The sequence below is a fragment of the Heterocephalus glaber genome, unplaced genomic scaffold (genome assembly GCF_053883595.1).
Source record: "Heterocephalus glaber isolate CG9 unplaced genomic scaffold, H.glaber_assembly_v1.0 deba00001550, whole genome shotgun sequence".
Taxonomy (NCBI): domain Eukaryota; kingdom Metazoa; phylum Chordata; class Mammalia; order Rodentia; family Bathyergidae; genus Heterocephalus; species Heterocephalus glaber.
In genome coordinates this window covers 3,872,988-3,881,286 of record NW_028258343.1, presented here as the reverse complement: position 1 = coordinate 3,881,286, position 8,299 = coordinate 3,872,988, and positions in this window count along the sequence as shown.

Here is an 8,299-nt window from a genome sequence, read left to right as displayed (position 1 = left end):
GGGCCGAGACTGGAGCGGAAACTGAGCTGGAAGACAAAGGCAGGAGAGAGACTGGGCAGGGTCACCAAAAGAGGCCTGCAAGTCAGCCAGGGGACTTCAGCTGTGGCAGGGATGGGAAAGCAGAGCTCTGGAGACTTTCAGCTGTAAAGTGGTGAGAGGGAAATGTGTTTAAAGAGCTGGGCATGTAGTGTACGCCTGTACTCCCAGCACCTAGGAGGCTGAGGCAGGAGGATCACTATGAGTTCAAAGCCAGCCTGGGCTACATAGTGAGTTCAAGGCTGGCCTGAGTTACATAGTGAGACCTTGTCTCAAAAAAAACAAAGAATGAAAGAAGGAAGAAAAGGAGGAAGGAAAACAGGAAGGCAAGAAAAATTCCATTGATTCGGCAGGGAGGAATTCTAAGGGAGATAGAAAGGTGCTCCTTGGGTGATTGCTTCTTGTTGTTTTAATTTTTATGAGCACGTTTGCAGCCCATAAGGAGCATTCGTGGCTGGAGTCTGATTTGGTTTCACTTCCCCTTCCACCCGCTCCTGCTGTCCCCAGCCCCCTGCCCTGGGCAGATCTGCCTGTGCTTTATGGACCCTGGCTCTCACGCCTGGCCATTTTGCCAACGTGTGAACTGTCTCATTCAAACAGCGAACCTAACGTCTTAGGTTCATTCAACATAACAGTGTTTCAGCCTTGGATATGAAAACGCTCTGTGCGGTTTCCCAGCCGCTCCCACTGCTTCAGGACAGGAGGCCGTGAGTGTGTGGGGCCCAGCTTTTCCCAGGGCCCGGCTGACTCCGAGCCGGGCGATCACCACCCTGGCAGACAGCAGATGGATGTGGAGTCAGCCTGGGCGGCTGGGGGAAGTCACAGGGCCCAAGGGACTCAGTGAGGACCCAGCACAGTGGCCCTGGAGACGTCCACAGTGAGTCTGCCTGAGGGGAACCGGAAGAAAGAAGGGCCAGCTGGGCTGGAGCAGGGGCCGGTGCAGAGGCTGGAGGAGGCAGCACTGGGCCGAGGCTGCTGGCACTTCCTGAGGGCCCCACCTCCCTGCCAGGGGTCTTGGTGACATTAACACCCTCAGCGCCTCCATGTCCTCTGTTGTCAATCTCCTCATCCTATCCTATATTCGTCTCAGTGTCCATGGCGTCGGCCCACACCCTCCGCAGACACCTGATTCCAGGTGCCTCGAGCCTCGAATAGCGTGGCCTAGTAGTCCAAGCTGGTCTTGAACTCACTATGTAGCCCAGGGTGGCCTGGAACTTGTAGCAGTCCTCCTGCCTCTGCCTCCCGAGTGCTGGGATTATAGGCCTGCACCACCACACCTGGTAGGTGGAGTATTTTCATGTGAGCTCCAAACACCTGCCCTCTCATGTGCTTTAAATCACCTCCAGCCCCTAATGGCGGGACACCATACTGAGGGCTGGTACCCTCTGTTGTGTAAGGAATAATCAAGGAAAACGCACTGTGCAGTTCAGTAGGATGCAGGGCTTTTCACATACTTTCCATCTGCAGCTGGCTGAACTGAAGGTCCTGCATTCCCAGGTGGGAGTGCCCCCTGACGGCACCTGTGCTGTGCGCGGCCATGCCTTGCGGTCAAGGTCCCCTGAATGTGCTCGGCGCCCCCATCATCTTGAGGCTGGACCTCTCTGCTCTGAGGACCCGTTCGTTCCCAGGCTTCCTCCAGCCGAGCCCAGCCTCCCTTCACCCAGTTCCTAGCCCAGGCACCTCCCTCTGCCTGGCCCAGGGCTTCACTACCGATTCCCACTGTGACTGCCACACTGCGCTTAAGCATTTGTGGTCGATGATGCTTGTTTCATTCCTCCTAAGCCCTTCAGACTTCCAAGCCTGCTCGTCCTGACCCTGAGCCTGCTCCCCTCTTTCTCATCTCAGGGCGGGCAACCCAGCGGTGAGTCACCCTTACCCAGAGCCCAGGAGGCCTCTGGACTCCTTTCTCTGCTCACATTCAGATGGTGGACAACTCTGGTAGGCTGAAGCAGGAAGATCTCAAATTCAAGCCCAACCTGGACAACTTAGCAAGCCCTCCTCACAAAATCAACAGTAAGAAAAGGGCTGGGGATATAACTCAGTGGGAGGTGCCTAGGTCATTCCCAGTACTGCGGCACACAAACAGAAAGTGGCTAAGTCCCATTAATTGTATCAACTTCACTTCTCTTAGTTTCCTCTCCATATCCGAATTTTTCTTTGGTTCTTTTTTGAAACAGGATCTCACTATGTAGCCCAGGCTGGCTTTAAACTCGAAGCAAATCCTCCTGCCTCAGCCTCCCTAATGCTGGGATTGCAGGCGTGTGCACCACCACATCAGCTTCTGAGTCCATCTTTATGGCTAATATCGAAATCCCAGAGGCAGGGTATATAGTAAGGAAAGCTCACAGTTTCAGAGGCTGGAGGCCCACATAGCCTGTGGAAGCTCTGGTGGGGCCCTGGGCTACGTCACATCCCGGAGTCAGGCACAGAGAGGAGGCTGCTGGGTCCTGCGGTCCCTTCTGAGGACTGGTCTGTCCTGACCTCATGGTCTCCCACAAGACCCTGCCTCTAGAGCTGGGCGTGTTGGCACATGCCTGTAATCCCAGCACTCGGGAGGCTGAGGCAGGAGGATTGCTGCAAGTTTGAGGTCAGCCAGGACTACATAGTGAGTTCAGTGCCAGCCTGAACTACAAAGGGAGACCCTGTCTCACCCCCCCCCCAAAAAAAAGACCCCACCTCTTAAAGAGGCCACCACCTACAGTAGTGCCCACCTGAGGACCAAGGCTTCAGACATGGCCTTTGAGGGGGCATACATAGGACACCCAAACCTAGCACCCAAAACCTCAATCCTGTTTTGTGAAGGAAGTGTCCTGGATCCTTTTCCAGGTTCCTCTCTGCCCTGGTGCTCAGGATCTAAGGTTCCCTTATACTTTGTTCCAGGAGCCGGTACTCATCTGTCTCTCACTTTCTGTTTCTCCTATTTTTTCCTTCTTCTTGCCTATGAATCAGCTCTTTCTTCCCTACTGAAATGAAACAAAGTAGCTGGGGTGATGGTGCAAGCTTATGATCCCAGGGCTCTGGGAGGCTGAGGCAGATCTCAAGTTGGAGCACACCCTAGGCAATTTAGCAACTTAGCAAGACCCTGTATTAAAAATTTTAAAAATTTAAAGGGCTGGAGATGTAGATCAATCCAAAGATCCTGTGTTCAATCTCCAGTGTTATGGTGTATATCTAGATATTTCCCCAAAGCCTCATGCACTCATAGGTGGGGCTTTTCATATGTGGTGGGATCTAAGTGTGTGAATATGGATTGAGGATGTAACTAAATTTGTCCACTGATTGATTTAGCATAGATCTGGTGTGGGTAATGGAAGCCCCACCCTGGGGGTAGGTAGCACCACCCAAAAGGCTTGTAGCATGGATCAGATAAAAGGGAAAAGGAGGCTGCTGCTGCTTGTTGCCTCCTGCCTGCTCTGCCATGGGCTGTTTCTCCTCTGCCATGACACTCTGCCTTGGAGCCAGCCAACTATGGACTGAAACCTCTACAGACTGTGAGCTGAATAAACCTTTCATTCTTTAACTTTGGGTGTTGAGTACTTTGTTCCAGCAATAAAAAAGTAAGTAAGATGCTCAGTACCACAGTAAGTAAATACATAAATAAAAACAGAATGATGGGCCAGGGATTTAGCTCAGTGGTACCATGCCTGTCTTGCGAGTTTGAAGTCCTGAGTTAGATCCGAAAAACAAAGCAAAAACAAAAAACCCAGAATAAAACAAATCCACTTCCCTAACCCTCCCCTGTTCATCCTGTCCATGGTGGTTTTCCCTCCATGCCCACACATGCTCCTACTCTCTTGTTTACCTGTTTTCTTAATCATGTTCATCACAGTGCTATTTTATTTTCATTCTAACTCATTTTGACCCCATTGGCATGTGAACTGCATGTGGGTTGGGGCTCATCCCCAAGTTCCAGCCTGGCACCTTGTACAGAGACATGTTTTTTGGTTTATCTGATGGATAAATGAATGCATCCAAGTGAATAAAGAAATGAACTTACTATCTGTCTTCACTTCAATTTTCTTTCTTTCTTTTTTCTTTCTTTCTTTTCTTTCTTTCTTTCTTTCTTTCTTTCTTTCTTTCTTTCTTTCTTTCTTTCTTTCTTCCTTCCTTCCTTCCTTCCTTCCTTCCTTCCTTCCTTTCTTTCTTGCCTGCCTGCCTGCCTGCCTGCCTTCTTGCAGTGCTAGAGATCAAACCCAGGGGTGCTCTACCAGCAAGCCATGCCCCCAGGTCTTTATTTTGTCTTTTAAAGACAGGATCTTGCTATGTAGTAGAGGTGTATATCCAAGGGTGGCCCCCAGCTTGCAGCCCTCCTGCCTCAGCCTCCTAAGTAGCTGGGATTACAGGTGTGTGCCACCATGCCAGTCTTCCATTTTTCCCTTGGTAATCCAGCCTTCACATGACCTATAAAGCCATCTCCCTGAAATACCAGTTCTGAGCACCCCAAGCATCCACTGAGAAATCTGTGATTGTGTAGGAAACCCTTGAAGGGTTAATAAGAGGGGTCCTCTTAGTGAGGCTCGGCCCGGTGGTGCACGTCTGTCATCCTAACTGCTCGGGAGGCCGGCGCAGGAGCTGCACAAGTCTGAGGGCAGCCTGGGCGACTTTGTGAGGCTATGTCTGTCTCAGAAAGAGAATGAAAAGAGGCTGTGGGTATGGCCAGCGGCACAGTGCTGAGTGTCTGTCTGCACAAGGCCCTAGCTCAAGCCCGGTCCTGCAAAATAAGAAAAGTGCACCACTTAGACTCTGTACTGTGACCACAACCTACCGCCATTTTCATAAAAGTAGCCTGAAAATCATCTTAGTCTTTATTTTTTCACCTCAGCCTTTACTCCTTACTCTGTGTTATAACCAAGTGGATCACTGATTGTAATTCATTGTACATGCTCCTCTATTTTATTAATTCTTGGATGAACTAATATAGGAGGAAATAAATGGAATGGAGAGATACTTTTTAAGTTAATTACTTACAGCTTTGGTTTTCAATACATTTTTTGGAAATATATAGCTCAGAAAATTGAGCCCAAAGTACCTATCTATGGATATATCTTGAATTAGAAACATTAAATTTATGACTCTTTCATGAAACAGTTCAAGTTTGTTTATTGAGACAGGGTCTCGCTATGTAGTTCAAGCTGGTCTTGAATTCACTATGTAGCACAGGCTGGCCTCGAACTCCTAGTGATCCTCCTGACTCAGCCTCCTGAGGCCCCACGACGTTACACTCAGTCTTTCTGGGGCCTCACATGCACACATCCATCCAGTGCTATACAGTAGTTTGGATCTTGAATGTCCCCTAAACACCTGTGTGTGGAGGGCTTGGTACCCAGCAGTGCAGCGCTGGGAGCTGTGGAACCTTTAAGAGGCGGGGCCTAGTAGGTCTTTAGGTCGTGGGGGCGTGGCTTCCTCCTCTGCTCTGAGGATTTGAGGCAGCTGTAGCCTGCCCCAAGCTCCTCCCACAACCTGCAGCTTCTTCACAGGCTTAGACCTAGGAAGCCCCTAGTTCCAACTAGAGCCTCCAGAACTGTGAGCCAGAATTAACCTCTGTTTATAAGTTATGAACCAGTATTGTTTTATTTTTATTTTTTGTGGTACTGGGGCTTGAGTCCAGGGCCTTTGTGGTGAGCTACATCTTTAACCCTTTTTAAATTGTTTATTTTGAGCAAGGTCTTGCTAAATTGCCAAGGCTGAGCTCAAACTTGTGATCCTCCTGCCTCAGCCTCCCAGAGTGCTGGAATTACAGGCGTGCATCACCAAACCCAGTTTATAAAGCAATTATTTCGGGGGTTTTTAGGCTTTGTTAAAGTTACAATAACAATGTATGAGAAAATAGGCCTTTTGAAGTAGGAAAGTACAAATAATTTATAAGTGAGTCTGAAGGAAGTATAAACAAGAGATTGGGGGTTTGTTCTTTGGTTATATTCCCAGACTTCAGGCCTCAGACATTTTCAGTTCCTCAAGGTTCTGTTTTTGAAAAAAAAAAAAAAAGTTTCTGTTTTTGTTTTGTTATTCAGTTAAAAAAAATTTTTCCTCTGTTCATAGTTTTAAAAGTTCTTGGGAAAAAAAAAAAAAGTTCTTGCAAGCTAGGTGTGGTGATGCACATCTGTAATCCTAGCACTCGGGAGGGTGAAGCAGGAGGATCGTTGTGAATTCCAGGTCAACTTGGGCTACATAGTTCAATGCCAGCCTTAACTACGTAGTGAGACTCTGTCTCGAAAAGATGTGTGTATGTATATATATGTATATATATAGGCAATGAACATGTGCTGCTGTGTTAGGATTCATGGAAGGCTTATGCATGATGCCTCCGTGGGAACAAATGGCCTCGAATTCAGGCAGGAATTTCAGGCTGGGTTAGGACAGCATCCCCGCTATATACTGGAGCAGCTGAGACCCGAAGAGAGGAGAATGTGGGGTTCCGGGTGGGCACTGAAGGAAGCACAGTCTGAAGCCCCGCGCTAAGAAGGCTGCAACCCAGCGAGCTGTGCTCGGAGAGCGACGAGGATCCTCCGGTGGGCGCCCCGCGCCTGCGCCTTCTCCGCAGCGTACACTGGCGGTGACAGCGGGCAAGCGGTGAAAATCCTGAATCGGTTTGTTGTGATTTCTAATACCGAATTTAGAAGGTAATGTCCACAAATTCTGTTATACCACCCCGTCACGTATCATTGTCTGTAGCGGATTCCCCTCCCTTCTTTTTTCCCCGTCCTTCCTCCTTCCTTCCTTCCCCCTTCCTTCCTTCTTCCTCTCCTCCTTCCTCCCTCCCCTCTTTCTTCCCCTTTTTCCTCCCTCAGTCCCTCCCTCTCCTCCCCCCTCCTTCCCCCTCCCCCTCTTCATTGTGAACGGTTGCCATGGGAATAAGAAGCAGGGACTTGAAGGACACAGAAAATTCGGCGGGCAGGGACAGCGCCTGGCACACGCCCTCCCGCCCTCCCTCGCTCACGCCTGACCCACCCGCGGACTTTTGTGCACTCGCCTGCTCCTTGGACGCTTATGAGTAAGAGGGACAGCACACCGAGTCACCTAATCCCCCAAGTCGTCCCCCCTCCCTCTTCCACTCGGGAATTATGAATCTGAAGCACTTCACCGACGAGGAGGTTCTCTTTCTAAAAACGACCCCACCCCCGGTATTTTCAATTTTCTGTGTATTCAGGGCACCAAAGCAGCAGACTGGGAATTTGGGGGCTGACTTAGCTCTGGCTTTAGCTGCGGGTCTCTTCATTTAAGATACTCCTTTCTCACCCCAGAAACTTAGGTTCTGAGATTTAAATTTCTGGGTGTAAAATTAGTACATTGTGTTTTCAAAATTATACACATTGTATTTACAGCATTATTAATAAATGAAAATATGCCTTTACCTGACTTGGAATATGTTGGCCATGTCCTCTGGCCTCTCATTTATTCACACTTAGGACAGATAGAGCCCGAGAAGGAAGTCATGCCGATAACTCTGGCAAAACATGAGAGAGGTTGGGAAGCCCGGTGTGGTGACGCATAGCTGATCCCAGCACTTGGGAGGCTGAGGCAGGAGGATTGTTGTGAGTTGGAGGCCAGCCTGGAACATATAATGGGTTCAAGGCCAGCCTGAACTACGTATCAAGACCCTGTCTCAAAAAAGCCAATAACTAAAATAAAATGGGGATGCATATGGACTGCTTTACTGGATAAAACCACTCCTCAATTCCTGTTACCAAGGAGGCGATGCAGAGCAGGTCTGTGTAAATGTGTGTTAAATCTTAATTTGATTAAAGGATGCCTGGGGATGATTATTTTTTCTGCATATGACCAAAAACAGTAGGGTAGCTGGTCCTTATGTAGGTTATAATTATTCTCCCTTTTTCCCTCCCAATATATTTTATTGGTAAAAAGGAATAACTAAGGTTTTGGTTAGCAGCTGGGCTTGGTGGTGTAAGCCTGTCATCCCAGCACTCAGGAGGCTGAAGTAAGGTTCAAGGCAGGCCAGCCTGGGGCCCATAGTGAGCTCAGGGCCAGCCTGAACTACATAAGAGATCTTGTCTCAAAAAAACCCCAAAAATAAGAAACCTAAAAAAGTTTTTGGTTAGTACTTTGTTCATAAAAATAATCTAGTAAACTGCTTGTGAAGGGTTTGCCTGTCTTCTATGGGTCTCTTCCTGATCTGGTGGGTAACCCAGGTTGAGAGCTCTCCTGACTGGGTTCTGCTATCAGATGATTCTCCTCCTACGTCCCAATTCACTACAGGAAGTGGCTCACTTCTCCTCGCAGAAGGCAGTGGTTGGGTCCAGAGGGG